The following is an 18,934-nucleotide window of genomic DNA, read 5'->3' as shown; positions in this document are numbered from 1 at the left end:
GAATTATCGCCTAATTACTCATAGCAGACTGAGGTAGAATTCCCTTGAATTATAGCTACCCAAACTCTAAAAATGCTAATTATTTTTATTATTTGATCAACCTAAGCAGCAAAAGGGCAGTCAGATATTAAAACAAAAGTACCAAGAGCTTCCCAGAACACTCCTCTCACACAGAAGTTGGACATCTATTCCAGATCTAAAATCTTTAAATAATTTGTCAGTTGTATATTCTGCTTTATTTTAAAAGAATGAATATCTTGTGCCAATTAAATCTTACTTTATTTCACAAATGAACTGTCCTAACATTCTACTAATTTTTTTACATTAATGTGATAATTACCTCCTATCGTATATGTGATTAGAGATTCTGATTGATATTGCACATGCATTCCATTACAGTTTGCTACTTCTTTTCAATAGCAACAAATCATAGCAGCCAATAAAATAGTCTACATAGCTTTGTTTATTTCAAGGACTGTTTTCTAATACAGAACAAATGAAATAAGATGAAAGCAAGCCACATTTTAAAGAGAATAGGATTTGATTTTGTGAACTGCAATCCTTGAATGGTCCAAGTGAAATGACTGTCTAAGGTGTAACAAATACAATGAATTAGGAAAGTTATCTTAGTCTTTAGGATTTCCTACCAAATGGTTTCTGCAATCATTAAATACTGACCTAGTCTAGGAGGAAAGTTAATGCAATCTAGCTGAAAATCCATTGCAGGTGATCAAAGTGGCCTTAAGTGTCCCCTCAGATTGACTGAATTTTATTTATTTATTTATTTATTTATTTTGTCTTTTTGCTATTTCTTTGGGCCGCTCCCACAGCATATGGAGGTTCCCTGGCTAGGGGTCCAATCAGAGCTGTAGCCACCGGCCTACGCCAGAGCCACAGCAACGCGGGATCCGAGCCGCGTCTGCAACCTACACCACAGGTCACGGCAACGCCGGATCCTTAACCCACTGAGCAAGGCCAGGGACCGAACTCGCAACCTCATGGTTCCTAGTCGGATTCGTTAACCACTGCGCCACGACGACGGGAACTCCAGATTGACTGAATTTTAGACAGGCTTCTTCCTGATTCTTGCCCTTGACTTCCCTTTTCTTAGAGCATTTACTTCTAAACGTTTGTAATTGTCAGTCTTTTATCCACCCATTTGAGAGATGTAAATCTTTTTTAAAAACTCTTGTACATTTTGGAAGTTCCCCTTGTGGCTCAGTGGTAGCAAGCCTGATTAGTATCCATGAGGATGTGGGTTTGATCCCTGGCCTTGCTCAGCGGGTTAAGGATCTGGCGTGAGCAGTAGTTGTAGGTCTCAGTCACTGCTAGGATCATGTGTGGCTGTGGCTGTGGCGTAGAATGGCAGCTGCAAAGTTTTACAACCCAGGACTGAACTTCTCAAAGACCTGGAGCTATCCTTTTGAAATGTAAATGTCAAGGATGGTTGCACCCCTATTACCCAGTGTCTCTGAAAGAACAGCAGTCTAATTTGGGGGAGTATCATAATTCATATTGTGAAATTACCTCCTGCATGAAGATAGGAAAAAATTTACTTTTCCTTTGGTAAGGCCAATTAGCAAACACAGAGGGCCTATGCCCCATACTCTACCACAGTTCTCAAAATATCTCCCACCTTTTGTTTTAGCAGCTTTGTCTTCAGACTCTGTCCTGGTTCTGGCCTCTATGAGAAATCTCCTATTGAATAGGCTTGAATAAAGTCTCCCTTGCCTGTTTCATTTTATCCAGTGCAATTTTTCCTTGACACACTGTAAGACAAAACATAACCATGAACATCAGAAACAGAAGAGGGAAAATTCTAAGTTACAGCATGGAGCCTTAACATTAAGTATAACAAAAATTGTTGGCTCATAATGAAGATTTAGCACATTTTATGCATGAGTATTTGCCTTCCTATATACTTAGAATTGCACTGAAATGAAGTTTTAAGGTGCAGAAAGAAAGAAATTATTAATACTATAGAGAAGATAGTGATGGGGTCTCCAATTTGTGAGAGAATTCATCCAGGTTCCAAGAGTGTAAATGGAAGAGGGATGTGGAAAACTCCGAAGCTGAGATTCCTAGAATGCTCTCAGGGCATCTCCGTAGTAGATGGCAGTCAATGGGCACAGGAGAACCTCCACAGGGCTCTGGGCTCCTATCAGAAATGCTGCAGAGGAAGAACTGAGAGGCAGGGCTGGGCAGTGAGATCTCCTGGAAGGGTGCAAACACAAGGCAATGGAATCATTCTGCTCTCCCATCCTTCCCTCATCCCCAGGCAGAACAGAGGCAAAGCTGGGCACAGACAGGGCAAAACTGAGATATCTTTTCTCTAAATTAAAAAATCAAAAAACAACCAAATTGCCCAACAAACAAACAATAACAAAAATGCAAGAGGTTTATTTCCACATTGCAGTTCCTTGGAAACACTCTTCGCATTCAGATATTTGGTGAGTCTACAGCTCTCAAGGGCAAACAACCTTGTTTCACAAAGCTCCTGCTCAGAATTCCTGCTTGAAGGAGAAATCTAGATGGGAAGGAGTTTTTTACAAACAGGGGTAAGAAGGAAAATCCAAAAATTCACTAGCCCTTTTTGAGTGTGAATAGACAATTTAAAATCACCAGATTAAAAAAAAAAAAAAACTGATAGTATAAAAATTAAAACAATACATAAATAATTATCTCCCTTAAAAAATCTAGACAAAATTCATGGTCCAAATATGAAGCAAAACAATTGATAAAATGTAAGAGAACCCATATCTATGGTTTCCCGTTTAGTTCTTCATTCTCACAGAATTTTATTTACTTGCTGATATTAATTTTTTAATGGCTTGTCAACTTTTGAGTGAGTTATTTTTGACGTAGTCCTGCATGCACAGAATGGTTCAAAATTTTTAAGTGCCTGGAAGCGAATTCATATTTGCCTCTGCCAATACCTCCAGTGTGAGGGCATAACCAAAGGCCATCCAAAGAAAAGCAAAAAAAAAAAAAAATCTCCTCAGGTATGCTCCAACTGGACATTATTTGCCTGGGGAAGCTAGAGGTTGGCTATCTAGATGCAGGGTATCTCGTATGATTACTTTGGAGAGCATATTTGATTTTTTTGTTTTGTTTTGTCTTTTTGCTATTTCTTGGGCCACTTCCGAGGCATATGGAGGTTCCCAGTCTAAGGGTCCAATGGGAGCTATAGCCGCTGGCCTACACCAGAGCCACAGCAACGCAAGATCCGAGCTGCGTCTGCGACCTACACTACAGCTCACGGCAACGCTGGATCCTTAACCCACTGAGCAAGGCCAGGGATCAAACCGGCAATCTCATGGTTCCTAGTCGGATTCGTTAACCACTGAGCCACGACGGGAACTCCATATTTGATTTTTTATAGTTAGTCTTGATTTACAAAGGGAGGAGAAAAATTTAGGAAAGCTGCTAATTATTGACCAAATTCTGATAGTTTGGGGATGATTACTCCAGAGGCTCTGGTTAGGCTTCCTGGGCTGTTGGCTACTGAGGTTATAGGTGAGAGTTCTACTTTTATATTTGATCTGGCCCTTGTCCTTTTGTATACTCAGTCTCTCAAGAGTTTTGCATTCTTCACAGTATGAGTCCTACGACATTGACCACTCCCTCTCCCCAAATATACACAGATACATACACACACAAACACGAGGCCATTAAAGCTCCCGTGCACAGGAGCCTGTTGTGGAAACGCTGTCTTCTGAACGGTGTACTGGTGCTCACCACCCTGGCTTTGCATCTTTTCCTCCTCCTTCTCCTCCTTTCCATATGATATCTATGAATTTTCATTTATTTCCTTTCTTATTTTTAATTTTTTAAGTTCCAATTATATAGGTAACATTCTTATTGTATTTTAGATTGCCCTTACATGAGTTTGGAATAAACAGACTTTGTGTATTAGCTCGTCCTGCTCTTTTAATCAGAAGTTGATTCTATTGATGAAAAAAATTTAAATGAGGATGTTTAGAAAAAAAGGAATTAAAAAGAAGTGTAGTCTGACACTTATAAGTGTTTTAAAAATGGAAAGTTTAGCATGGGAGCTAGGGTCTGAAGAGCAGTGTTAAGGTACAAACTCTAAGCATCAACTACCAAATTATTTATGGGACTAGTCCTTTGGGAGCACAAGGGTAAAAAACTTTCTCTTAGGGATACAACATACTCACTTTTCCGTAATTATTCACCATAGTGGGAATCCTTTTCCTCTAAAGTGCTTAGGTTTATTTATTTATGTATTTTTAATTATTATTATTATTATTATTATTATTAAAACTTTATAGGGTCATACCCATGGCATATGGAAGTTCCCAGGCTAGGGGTTGAATCGGAGCTACAGCTGCCAGCCTACAACACAGCCACAGCAACTCAGGATCTGAGCCGAGTCTGTGATCAACACCACAGCTCACGGCAATGCCAGATCCTTAACCCACTGAGCAAGGCCAGGGATTGAACCTAACATACTCATGGATACTAATAGGATTCATTTTCACTGAGCCATAATGGGAACTCCATGCTTAATTTTTAGATGTTGTCTTCTATGTAATTATGTCTCTCTTTCCACTCAACACCTCACACTTCTCCCTTCAAAAAGAAAAAAAAATCAACTTTTTTACACACTTGCCCCCACGAAAATGCACTCTTTTTACTCAACATTATTATACTTTTTCCTTTATCAAAAATTACCTTACAAGGGCACATGCATATTAAAAATAAGAAACTTAGTTCTCCCTGTAGAAAATAAAGGAAGAGACCCTCCCCCCTTCTTAGAGCGTTTTCTTTAGAAAACCTGTCATTTTAAATGTTTTCTCTGTTTGAAATGTGCGTACATATTTTTAAGAGAAAAATAAGCCTCTTGCCAGGACCAAGAAATGTCTTTTGCAGGAATTTGGGAACCATCTCTTTGTAATGTAATTATCAGAGAAGACAGAACCCCTACCACACAGATCCTGTGAGAGACTAGGGGCTGACTTAGGCTGGCCTCTCCATCCAAACTGTAAAACTGCCTCTTGTCATAAAAAATATCTTCCTTTGAATACAAACAATTAGCAAACACAAGTGGCCCCTCCAATTACCAGGTGAATCTCGGATGAATGTGTGTGACAAACGGTGCTGTCAGTCCTCTTGCTCGAGAACTAGTTATTATCTGAGAACAGAGAAATGGGCGAGATTTCTTTCTATTTTTCCAGTCTCTTAGTGGATGGCATTCTGGCTTAATGCTTAGTCAATAATAAAATTGTTCTCTTTCTCATCTACCTTTGTGGAGATGTTTTCTGGATTGGCAGGAGAATTTTGTTTTTATTTCCCCAATGAAATTTCCTGGATTTGTTTAAGGTTCTGCTTCCTGGGCAAAATGTTTCTGGATGCATATTACATCAAATTCAGAAAATATTGCAACTCAGTACAAATGGAGACATCCTTCTTTATAGACATGTTTGTATAGATTGAGAAACCATTGACCCAATCCGGAAGGAATTGGGAAGACCTTTTCTGCCAGTAGGTATGTGCTTGAGGCCTGAGAAATTACAGAATTTCAACCTCTGTCCATCATCAGTGGTTTGATAGCAGACACATGAATAGCCAAAATGATCAGAACCTTCCTCCTGATTTTTGTTGTCACTATTGGGCATGATTCCAGGTTCATGCATTTCAAAATCCATGAAACTGCCAAGGACTGTTTGCCACTGGAGAGTCTATGAGAATCTAAACAAAAGTGAGCAGCAGTAGCAGCTGCAGGAAGAGAGATTTAGAGTACTGCTCACATCCTTGGGATATTTCAGTCTAACTTTTTAGACTTAAACTATTCTAATTTGTGCTTATATCATTGTCAAAAGAAAAAAAAAAAGAACTAATTCACTGACTATGCCATCCATAATGGTCTCATATGAAAGGAGTAAATCTTAAAATATTGAAAGTCTGTATTTATGCATTTACTTTTGCAAATATTTATGGAAAATGTGTCATCTGACAGATAGGCTTCTAGCACAAGGGAGTGATCGGTGAACATGTCAGGGAAAAATCTTTGGATTTTAGTGAGGGGGTTAATCAAGAAACTAGATTTTAAGCAAAATGCAGAGAGTGCAAAGGAAGCAAAATGCTCCAGAAAATGAAGAGATGAAGTATGGGGAAGGTGGGGTGGAAAATTAGGTAATGAGGCCAGGCCAATCTTATTTAGAAGGGGGCTTAATTTGAAGACTTGATGTAAGGAGGAGGGCTTGTCAGGAGCTATGTCTGGGGGAATAGCTTCTCAGGCAGCAGGAATAGCAATGTGCTCTGAAGTGGGATTGTGCCTGCCTTGTTGCAAATGCATGGACCAATTGAATTGGATTGAATGAGGGAGGGATGGAGTAAAAAAAGAGGTGGGAGGGTTATCTCAGTGAGGCTTTGTGCTCCTAGTAAGAACCCCAGCATTTACTCTGAATGAAATAGGAAGCTACTTGATGAATGTATCAGAGCGTTGACATCAGATTTATACATTAAAATATATTGTTTAGATTTTTCATTACATACTTTTTTAGTAATAATATACTTGGTGGCAGTAGCTAATATATTTCCCCATACTTCTTTTGTACCATGAGCTTTTCCTCACTTCTGGCAGTTTTGGACTCAGTTCTACAAACTCAGAGATTGGATGGCACCTCAGAAAGAAATACTTATAAAAAAGCAAAGAGTTGGACCAGTGGGTGGTTTCCTCTAGTCTTGTTGATATTATTTTATCTTTTTATGAGGGGGAAATATTGCAAATGAATTTCGAATGTTATAAAAGATACATTTGTGACCAGAAAAAACCTTGGGAATTCTTTATTTGCCTTTTGCTTGTCTATCTATCTTATCTTTGCAGCTTAAAAGACCATGAAGTCAAAACACAGAACACGAAATACTTAATTAGTGAGATAAGATTAGCCCAGAGATCTGCCAGCCCTCACTACTTAAAAAAGAAGAAAGACATTGTGTCAATTGTTTTGAAGAAGTATTTACTATCATGCAAAATCAAAAAACATTGATTTAGTTTTTTATTCCTAAAGTCTTTTAAGAATTAATGACTTTCACTGTAATTTTTATAGTACATAGTTATTTTTAAGAGTATACGTGTTCATCATGAAAATGTCAACTACGCTGCTTAAGTAGAGCTATCAGAGGGCATCTTATCTAGTGCCTGGATCCATCAAATCTGCCCTTAATGTGATAAAACCTTGTCTTTGACTGCTAAGTCTTCCTGAGTTAACCAGTGGATGTTTAGAGGTAATTCAGAAAGTCACCTTTAAAGATTTGGGTCATGTGACCTTCCTTCTCTTCCTGAATATATGGCCTGCTTACATGCTGTTTCCCCACTTTATAATCTAAACATACTGCAGGTTATCTATTTTGTTTAAATTTATAAATTCAATTAAAAAATAGATCTCGTCATTTTAGATTTGCTCTCCAGTCTCAAAAAGTAGTCTTCTAGAACTTGTCCTTGATTGTTGCCAGATTTTTCTAAAATGGATCAGCCAATTATTAACTCCTACAATTTGTATATTCATCCCGCAAAATCTGTTCATTATGAGGAAAATATCAGGGGGAGGGGAGAAGAGCACTCTCACGATTGTTTGCTGATTATTGGTAGTGAAACCTGACTACATTAAAATTAAAAGAGTGTATTTGTCTTTCTGACTAACTTCACTTAGTAGAGAATCTCTAGTTCCATCCATGTTGCTGCAATGGCATTATTTTATTCTTTTTATGGTTGAGTAGTATTCCATTGTGTATATGTACAACAACTTCTTAATCCACTCATCTGCCCATGGACATTTAGGTTGATTCCAGTTCCTGGCTATTGCGAATAGTGCTGCAATGGACATACAGGTGCAGGTTTCTTTTTGAATGAAAGTTTTATCTGGATATATGCCCAGGAGTGGGATTTCTGGATCATATGGTAGATCTATACTTAGTTTCCTGAAGTATCTCCATGCTGTTTTCTATAGAGGTTGTACCAATTTACATTTCCACCAACAGTGTAGGAGGGTTCTCTTTTCTCCACACTCTCTCCAGCGTTTGTTATTTGTAGACTTAATGATGGCCATTCTGACCAGTGTGAGGTTGTACTTCATTGCAGTTTTCAAATTCATGGACATAGAGAACAGACTTGTGGTTGCCAAAGGGGAGGGGGAGAGAGTGGGATAGACTGGAAATTTGGGGTTAGTAGATGCAAACTATTACGTTCAGAATGAATAAGCAATGAGGTCCTGCTGTATAGCACAGGGAACTATATCCAATCATTTGCGACAGACCATGATAGAAGATAATATGAGAAAAAGAATGCATAGATATAAGTGTAACTGGGTCACTTTGCTGTACTGCAGAAATTGACAGAATATTGTAAATCAACCATAATAAAAAGAAAATAAAAATTAAGAGTGTAAACTGATATAGGATAAAATCTCATTGTGATGATAAATATCCTATCTTCCCCAAAGTGTTTCTCTTTTATATTATTGAATAAAAATAGGTCAGATTTGGAGCTCCTGTGCTGTGAAACAATGGGATCAGCAGTGTCTCTATAGCACCAGAACTCTGGTTCAATCCCCACCCCAGCACTGTGGGTTAAAGGATCAGGTGTCACCTTGGACTGAGAACTCCATATGCTGTGGGGCGGCCAAAAAAGAAAAAAGAAATCCCTAATAAAATCTTCCTTATAATATGAATATATTATATAGCCACATGACAAAGTATATATTCATAGTCATATTATGAATTAAAAATAACAAATCAATTATACAATTCATATGTATATTATTTCATTGTGCCATCTGTTTCAGTGAAAGTTCTAAGAAAATTTCTCTGAATCTATTTCATCCACAACCCCAGTAGGCAAGTGACTATGTCATTTCAAGAATTCTATCCAATTCCAGGTGGGTCTGATTAAAGTAAGCCAGCGGTCAAAAAAACGCTTGTTTCTGTAAAGAGCTAATTAGGAAATATTTTAGGCTTTGCTAGCCATAAGGCAAAATGAAGAATATTATATAAATATTTATATAATGAAAGAAAATAAATTTCTGTACATTTTATATTACCAAAATGAAGAATATTATTTTATGAACATTGAAATTTAAATTTCCTATACTCTTTTGGGGTCCAAAATATTTACTTCTGATTTTTTTGGAAACATTTAAAAATGTACAAAATAATATATATATCCTGAGGAATACAAAAGTAATGTAAAGTATGCTGTGGGCCAGATTTGGTTGGAGCTGGAATTACCTGAGCTCCAAGGTTAAAGGAACATTAACATGTTCCCCCCTTGCTTATTTGTTGCTCAGTGCTTCAGGAATCCAGGCTCAAACAATGTTACTTTATTCTTACTTTTTTACATTTAATTTATTTTATTAAAATAACATTATTGAGGAACAATAAGACAACTATATTTTGTCAGGTGAAATAAAAACAAAATTAAAACCCAAATCTTCAAGAAAACCTGTGTTCTGGCTTCCCTGCATACATAATAGTGTGATGCAGAGACAAGGCTAACCCCCCCACCCCTACACACCCCTTAGCTCAGCTCCTGGAAGACTAGCTCAGCACCAATGATATCTGCTCCCTAGAGACGGTGGATACTGGGAGAGGCAGGCCAAGGCCTCTTCCAGAAAATCATCCCCAAAACACTGGAAACCTTTAAGAAAAGGACGAATCACCAAAGTCAAGTCCAGAGTACCAAAGCCGGCTATGGTGGCCAGAACCATAGGTGGCTATGGTCTCAACAGTTCTGGGCTATTTGGTCCATTATGTGCTCCAGTGTGTTTTTAAGTTTCATTCAAATATATAGATTTCTCAATAAATAGAAAGACAAATACCATATGATATCACTTATATTATATGTAGAATCTAAAATATGGCACAAATGATCCTAGCTACAAAATAGAAACAGATCATGGACATGGAGAAGAGATTTGTGCTTGCCAGAGGTGGGGGAGACAGGGAAGGGTATGGACAGGGAGTTTGGTGTTGGTAGATGCAAACTATTACCTTTAGAACAGATAAGGAATTAGGTCACGCCATATGGCACAGGGATCTGTATGTGTGGCTGGGTCACTTTGCTATACAGCAGAAATTGAAGGAACATTGTAAATCAACTATACTTTAATAAAACAGTTTTTAAAAATATAGACTTTGTTCACTTTCAATTTTGTCACAGCAATCTCTAATCTTTTTTTTTTTCATTTTTGGGTTTTTTTCATCCATTTTTACATTACCATGGCCAAAATATTAATTCTCACTATATGCATGTGTATTAACGCTGAATTCACTGACACACAACATACCATAATAACACTACATGCAAATCTTCTGCTTTTCCTTTTACTCTAGACCAACATATAATTCTCCCTCCTTCCATCTCTTTCTCCAAGGGGTTCCTTTGCTTGTTTCTCATACTATATACTTATCTTTACACCTATTCGGGAAAAGAAAATCCCTCCCTTTAAAGGAGAGCTTGTCATTAGATAAGGTAAATTAAAGGGAAGCCATATGACCAGATAACACTGAGTAAATGATGACACGACATAAGCTTTATGTTGAAATTACAGAAGTTACTGCCATAGCTTTCTCTCTCTGAGCTCCTGGGGGAAAAAAAAAGGCAAACACTGCAGTTCTCCCACTAGGCCCTCAGGCTACTATATTAGCAACTGCTTGCCAGCACCCCAACTATAAGTGAACAGAATGGGGAAAGAGAATTAAGATTTGGAGGCAGAAGTGTACTAGTGAGTCAGGGGATCTGATTACAGAAAGAAAGAAGGCAACAAATTATTTATATACTAATTTGCTGCAGATTGCCTCATAAAATTATTACTTTAGAAGAAAACCAAAATAATACCTTTAATAATTTTTATCAATATGTGTTAGAGAGGCAAAGGGGTCTATATAGGAAAAAGCCTAATTATTCATCTTTTCTGAGTGCTTTGTCAAAAACACCAGCCTTGTTTTTAGCACCTGAGGGTGATGTTAAATACAGAAACTCAAATTAATAACCAGACATGATTAGAAATATTAAAAAAATAAATCATTGAAAGAAAATTAGGAAAACACTGACCACCAAAGCAGACTCATTCGGAGATGAACCAGAAAGCCCTAGAATAAGGTAACTTGGGTTGAAAATTTGGCTCAAAGTTTAACTTGCTGTGTTACTATGGACAAGTTTGTTACCTTTCATGTGACTTAATTTATATATCTCTGAAGTAATCCACTTGATTAGAGAATAATTGAGATAACTTATGTGCATAAAATTTCCACACACCACGTAGTATTTGTTCAATAAATGTTCATTACATACTTAGAGATGGCCTAGCAATTGAGTACTTACAGTTTCTGAATTTTAGAACGAGCAAAAAAAATCAAGAAAAATAGTCATGGTAAAGAATCCCTTATCTTTCACAATCACGGTTGAATTTAGAAGGCGATCTTTTTTTTCTTCGTTTGTTTGTTTGTTATCCTTTTAAGGTTGTTCCAGGGCTTAAGGAGTTCCCAGGCCAAGGATCAGATCCAAGCCAGGGTTTCCACCTAGTCCCCAGAGCTTTAATCCACTAGGCCAGGCCAGCATTGAACCTGTGTTCCAGTGCTGCAAGGACGCTGCTGACCTCGTTGTACCAAAGCAGGAACTCCTCCTTATTTGTTTGTTTTGTCAGCTGTAGCATTTTATTTATTTTAGATTTATTTTTTAGTGCAGTATCTTTCCATTTGCATGGATGGAACTTGAGGGAAATAACTCAGATGGAGAAAGACAAATACCATATGATTTCACTCATATATGGAATATAAAAAACAAACTAAATAAATGAACACAGCAGATAAAAACAAATACATAGATATGGAGAATAGATTGATAGTTACCAGAAAGGGAGGGGTAGAGGGATGTGGGAGGGCAAAAAGGCTAAAGAGAGTCAGCTATTTGGTGAGGGAAAGAAAACTAAATTTTTGATGGTAAACTCGCTATAGTATATATAGAAACAGAAATAGGATGTTGCACACATGATACTTATGTAATATTACAAACCAATATTAGCAGGCAGTATTGAACATTCAAGCAACCTCCTCCAAAAATCACTCCCCCTTAATAACATGGGGGTTTTATAAAATAATTAAAATAAAGCCACATATTTATATTTACATTGAGATGAACTCTGATTTTAAACTAAAAAAAAAAAAATGCCTAACACAAGGAGAAATCTAGATAAGGAAGACAATTATAAACTAGTTTCTTTGTATTTTTTTAGATTTGAAAATAATGTCATTGTCACTTGATTGAAACGTACCATGAATGAGAAAAAAATACACTAATTAAGGAAATGAAATGACCCTCATCCATTTTAATCATCAAAATATTTTTAGTTTCTCATTTGAAAATTAATTTCTAATCAAGAATACTTTTTATTGAATTGTTATGCTCAAAATATTTGTGTTCTTAGTGAATGGTTTTCCATGACATGACCCTGTTGAAGAAAGATTCTTCTTACGTAGATGGCAGATTTTCTCAATAATTTCCTGCCATAGTCATTTGCACTTCTCAATTGTCCTCACTGCTATGAGACATTTAAGCTACTTCTTAAAGTGTTCCTTGGGAGCAATCATTCCTCAATACTCCTCACATCTATCATTTAAGCTTCATTATGTTCATAGTACACCGTTTTATATCTCACCTGCAGAAAAGCCTGTTTTGGATTGCAGTTTATTTTGACAACTTCAGGAAAAGATGACTTAATATTGTGGAGAGAATTTTTAGATGAAAAAACTTTTACCAGGAGAGAGAGAGCAAGGTCAGTGTACAGTTTATCATGCTATTTGGGACAGATATACTTGGAAAATATGTAGAAAGAGCTAAGTACAACGTTCTGCTTATATTTCAAGCCCATTTAATATTAAAAAAGCACATTTCCAATATAAGAATGGATAAGCTTTTAACATTTGTATGTGTTTGTTTATATGAAGGCAACTTTTGACAATTTAATGTTACAAAGTCCAAAATAGCTCCTGTAGCTTTCTCAACATTAGGTAAAAGAGTGTGTGATCAGGCAAGGCCAGTACTAGGACCTTGACACTTGTGAGTCCTAGCTCGGTCATCTGTAAACAATGACTCTTTTTTAAGGTAGTTTGATGCTGCTGCAAGTGTGTCCAACTGATAGATTCACAAAGGTTCATGACTTTGGCAGTTAGATGTGCTATTTCAGATTTTGAGGGTTTGTGCCAAAATGCATTAATTTTTGGAAAGGTGCCATTAAAAAATAAAGGTTGTAGCATGTCTATCTGTAGAACCTATGAGAAAAAGTAGAAAGTCTGAATATTAAAATATTAGAGATGCTTTATGTTATCTTTGGACAAAAAAGTAAATTTATATTTTAATTATTTTAAAGACTTTTTTAATGACATTGATATATATAAATGTGAAGTTTTTTGGAATGCATACCCAGATAATACAGAAAAAAAAAAAAAACCCAATATGTAACAAAATTATTTTTCTTTAAAAATAGGTTTAGGAGTTCCTATTGTGGCTCAGCAGTAATAACCCTGACTAGTATCCATGAAGACGCAGGTTCAATCCCTGGCCTCGCTCAATGGGTTAAAGGATCCAGCATTCCCATGAACTGTGATGTAGGTCACAGACACAGCTTGGATCTAACATTGCTCTGGCTGTGGGGTAGGCCAGCAGCTGCAGCTCCAATTTAACCCCTAGAATGGGAACTTCCACATGTCATGGGTGCAGCTGTAAAAAGACAAAAAAAAAAAAAAAAAAGTTTTACCTTTTTGTTCCTGCATATTTACGGTTAAAAACTATTTGGAATTATCGTGCTCTTCTTAGGTCATATTTGGCACTGGTTTTGAATTGTGATATAAAAAGTTCTGGGTCACTAGAGCAGGAACAGCCACTTTAGAAGAAAATAAAAAAAAATAGATTGAAAGAACAAGGATAATAGAGGTATGTATTTTGGCAGAAAATCCTGGCTTTAATAGAATTGGGTTATATACTTATAAATATAGAATTCTGTGAGAAAAGCTTAGTTTTAATTCAAAGAGGTTAGAAATATTAGATATACTAGCATGAACAGTTGTGCAAGAAAATCAGAAATCCTTCTAAAGAAGATTTAAAGTAAAAGTTTGTATACATGAGGAAGATTTGCTGAGTATAGTAAGAAGGAAACGAATAAGAAGATTATCCTTATTTAAAAAGTGTCTGGGAGTTCCCGTCGTGGCGAAGTGGTTGATGAATCCAACTAGGAACCATGGGTGCAGGTTCAATCCCTGGCCTTGCTCAGTGGGTTAGGGATCCGGTGTTGCTGTGAGCTGTGGTGTAGGTTGCAGACGCAGCTTGGATCCCGAGTTGCTGCGGCTCTGGAGTAGGCCGGTGGCTATGGCTCTGATTGGACCCCTAGCCTGGGAATCTCTATATGCCGCGGGGGTGGCCCTAGAAAAGGCAAAAAGACAAGAAAAAAAAAAGTGTCTTTTTCTGATAATTCTATTTCATATCAGGAGTAGAAAATTTACCTATTTAAATATGGTGTTAGCTGCTTCTCATGACTATATGACCTTGAAGAAGTTAACTTTGTTGCGCTCAGCTTCCTCACCAGTCAAATAAAATAACATGAGATTATATAAACCTGGTGCCTGGAACAGCATGTACTCAATCAATTAAAACCATTATTCTTACTGGATAATAGACTAGTTTATTTATTTATTTCTAATTGGGAAATATCACATATACCATGCACAGGATTTATTGTTGTCTAACATAGAATTGAATGAGAAGTCACAAAATAAGGTGGAAGTGTAATCAAAATTTTAATATTTCAACTCAAAATAACCATTATTAATATAGGTAATCATTTTACCCTAGAGATATAGATGTTTCCTTTAATCATCTTTATGCTTAGTTTAGGATTTAATAGTCTTTGTCTATTTTAATAAATTACTCATTTCTTTTATGACATAATCCCTTTTTGAAAACATATCAGTTTGTTATGTCTTGAATTTCTGTACATATTATTCTACAATCCAGTTAATAGGTAGAATGAGTAGATACAGTCTCTAATTATTTTCTGTATTTATTAGAATTACTACTGGAACGTAAACTGCTTGTAGTCAAGCACTGGGCCTATGTTATATTTTTTGTACCTTCAATGACATGACATAATTTGAAAATATAACTAATAGTTAACTGACAACACTTTACTGCATGTAAATGTGTGCATATAGTTTCAAATTGTGGTCAAATCAGGGTTAATGTGAAAAAAATCTTGCCTCTCTATGCCATTTTTTTTTTTATTGCTATCAGATTCACATTCCCATCTACCACTGGAAAATGGGAAATTGCTAGAGATGCTTTTGGGAGGTATTACACATAGAGAATCAAGCAACCTAGGGAGTTGGAGCTTGTTCCAAGTTCGTTAAATACTGGAGTTAAGATGCCAACAGCAACGATTGATGAGATCTTTACTTCCAACCTCTGGAAGGACATTCTTAAAGAGTCACAGAGTTCATTCTGAGCCAAGAAAGAGTGCAGTCGAAGGGCCAGATCCAACTGTCTTTCAGGTGAGTAGAATTTTTCTTCTGAGAGAGCTTTCCTTTTATAGAGAGCCATGGATCATGATAACGGATAGCCCTGGGCTTGCCCACAAAGGTCTTCAGTGAAATGCTGCCCTTTAGATATAACATAGAATAAACTGGGACCACATATTCCTGAATCCTAAGTCTTATCTGTGAAGACTAAAGCTGATCTGAAGACAAAGGTTTTAGGAATGGAAACTTGTCTTCAACAGATAAAAAATACAACTACAGAGAGCTCTCCAGTCCATCATACCATGAACACATACAGAACCTTAGAGAAAAAATAAGTTAGTTACTCACTTTCCACCTAATACCCAGGAAGGACAAGACCACTGACATTTCTCACTGAAAAAGGAAAAGGAAATGAAATGGCAGGGAAACCAAGCAAGTGAATGATCTAAAAGTCGATGATAAGACAGAAGCAGTGACCTAGCCCTTCAGTCCAAACTTATTTTCTGATTTTGGCAAAGGGAATGACACAGGAAAATGTGGGTCTTCTATAGGAACTCAAGAGGAGGAGTTCCTGTCATGGCTCAGTGGTCAACGAATCTGACTGGGAACCCTGAGGTTGTGGGTTCCATCCCTGCCCTTGCTCAGTGGATTAAGGATCCGGTGTTGCCGTGAGCTGTGGTGTAGTTTGCAGAGGTGGCTCGGATCCCGCGTTGCTGTGGCTCTGGCATAGGCTGGCGGCTACAGCTCCGATTAGACCCCTAGCCTGGGAACCTCCATATGCCGTGGGTTATCATATCACTGCTAATAACCAAAGGTCTCATAAATAGATTGTCATCTTATCAAGAATGATCTTTTCACTCCTCTGAGTTACACAGTTAATATTTTAATGATTCTTTGTACGATTCTATTTCCCAACCCTGCCATAATCAGAATTTGAAATGTGCTGTTATTCCCTTAAAATTTCTTATTTATTTTCACTTCTAGTTAAATTATACTGGATGTGTCTTTTAAAAGACAAAAAAACTACCTTAACTACTGAATTGGCTGATTGGTCTATCTATATGCTCTGCTTATCCAGTTGCTTTAAAATGAAGTTTGTTTTCCTTTACCCAGGGTTAATACAGAAATAATACATGTCATTTGATGTATCTTCAATTTTAATTCAACTTCTCCTATCTCCAGGGGGCTTTTTCAGGAACTCTGCTGCATTTCTGTTATCATTAGAAGATATATCTTAATTGTTATACATACGAAAAATAAAATTCTTCTCTTTAAATGATAGCACGTGCTTGGCTTTTATCATCCTCTCCCTCTCCCACCTTTTTTTTTTTTCTTCTTTTGGTCCTTTTGCGGCCACACCCATGGCTTCGGGTCAAATTGGAGATAAAGCTGGAGATACAGAGCTGCAGGCCTAAACCACTGCCACAGCAACATGGGATCCTTAACCCACTGATCGAGGATAGGGATTGAAGCCATATTCTCTTGGATATTAGTCAGGTTCATTACTGCTGAGCCACAATAGGAACTACCCCCCACCCTTTTAATTTTAAGATCAATCCACCATTTAGATTTACTCTATATTTGCCTTTTGATATCTCCTCTTCTTTAGCTCATCAAGGAGTTAAGGTGGGAGAGTTTCAATATTAATAGGTTCTATCTGGGCATGATTGTAATATACATTTTTTCTTCTTTTTTGGTATCAATTAAGAGAGGAGTACAGGAGTTTCTGTCGTGGCACAGTGGTTAACGAATCTGACTAGGAACCATGAGGTTGCGGGTTCGATCCCTGGCCTTGCTCAGTGGGTTAATGATTCGGCGTTGCCACGAGCTGTGGTGTAGGATGCAGACATGGCTCGCGTTGCTGTGGCTCTGGCGTAGGCCGGCGGCTACAGCTCCGATTGGACCCCCTAGCCTGGGAACCTCCATATGCCGTGAGAGCGGCCCTAGAAAAGGCAAAAAAACAAAAAAATAAAATAAAATAAGTGTTTTAACCTAGAAAAAGAATGATGAAGACCAACTTTAAGTTCATACTTAAAGACAAGAATGTTCTCCCCTCTTTTTTTTTTTTTTTGTCTTTTTGCCTTTTCTAGGGCGGCTCTCACGGCATATGGAGGTTCCCAGACTAGGGGTTGAATCGGAGCTGTAGCCGCTGGCCTCCGCCAGAGCCACAGCAACGCGAGATCCGAGCGGTGTCTGCGACCTACACCACAGCTCACGGCAACGCCGCATCCTAAACCCACTGAGCAAGGCTGGAGATGGAACCTGCAACCTCAGGGTTCCTAGTCGGATTCGTTAACCACTGCGCCACGAGGGTAACTCCAAAACACTTATTTTAAACGTGCTTTTTTTTCAGTAGTCTTTCTTATATAACTGTTAAAGTCTTTAGATTGGGACTGTTTTTGCTAATATTCTCCCTTTCCCTTCTCTGAGTACATATTTCAAGCAGTCACAAAAAACTATTTATTAAATCTTTTTTTCTCTCTTTTCCTCATTTTTTATTGAATAATCATTATTATGCGAGGTGGTTAACAACCTAGTAGATATACTTGGCTTAATTAAGATAGTTCTCTACAATAAATGTTCGTTGAAATAGTCAATTGACCAGGACAAACATCATCAAATATCTGTGAGGATTACTTTAGTCTCAGTTTTCTAGAACAATTGATTTAAATCATAGCAAATCCAAAATATGTGGACATCGCATCTCATAATAGCTCAAATTATGCTAGCTGATTTCTAGACAGCAAACAATTTATACATCATTTGAAAGAACTTCTTAACATATGAGTATACATATTTGACCTATAGCCCCTAATGAAAGTGTAACAGCTCCTCTAGATTTATATTCTTGGAGAATGATTGAGACTTTTTCTAAGCTTAATTAGTGAATGTAATCCGTTGGTAGCCAGATTGTTTGATTGTCATTTTTTCAATGTATTCACATTCACCTATATCTAAAAGAAAATTGAAAAGATGTCATTCAAGTGAGTGATGTTAGCATGCCTCTATTTTGTAATTCAATTCTAAAAGTAGACCAGAAATGTCATACTTGTGTAGATGTATGCATTCTGTTTTATTAGACAATATTTTTGAGGGTCAACTCTGTTTTAGAAACTGCTATATGTATTTGAGTGCATACAAATCACATGTTTTTAAATGGCCCTATCACTGCCCTTAAAAGAATTCAGTCTAGAAATAGTGCTCTTCAAACTTGAAATTGACATTTTTCTGGAAAGCTTTTATAACTATTGATGCCTGGGTTCCACTACCAATGCTCAGAATTCTGATAAAATGTGCTTGAGTATGGTCTAATTCTACTGTGAACTAGACTATGGTCTAATTCTGATGTGAATGTAGGTTTGAGAAGCACTGACAATGAAAGATAGATAATCAATGCAGAGCTCTA

Source organism: Phacochoerus africanus, chromosome 13 (genome assembly GCF_016906955.1).
Source record: "Phacochoerus africanus isolate WHEZ1 chromosome 13, ROS_Pafr_v1, whole genome shotgun sequence".
Classification (NCBI taxonomy): domain Eukaryota; kingdom Metazoa; phylum Chordata; class Mammalia; order Artiodactyla; family Suidae; genus Phacochoerus; species Phacochoerus africanus.
This window is presented reverse-complemented; position numbering follows the sequence as displayed.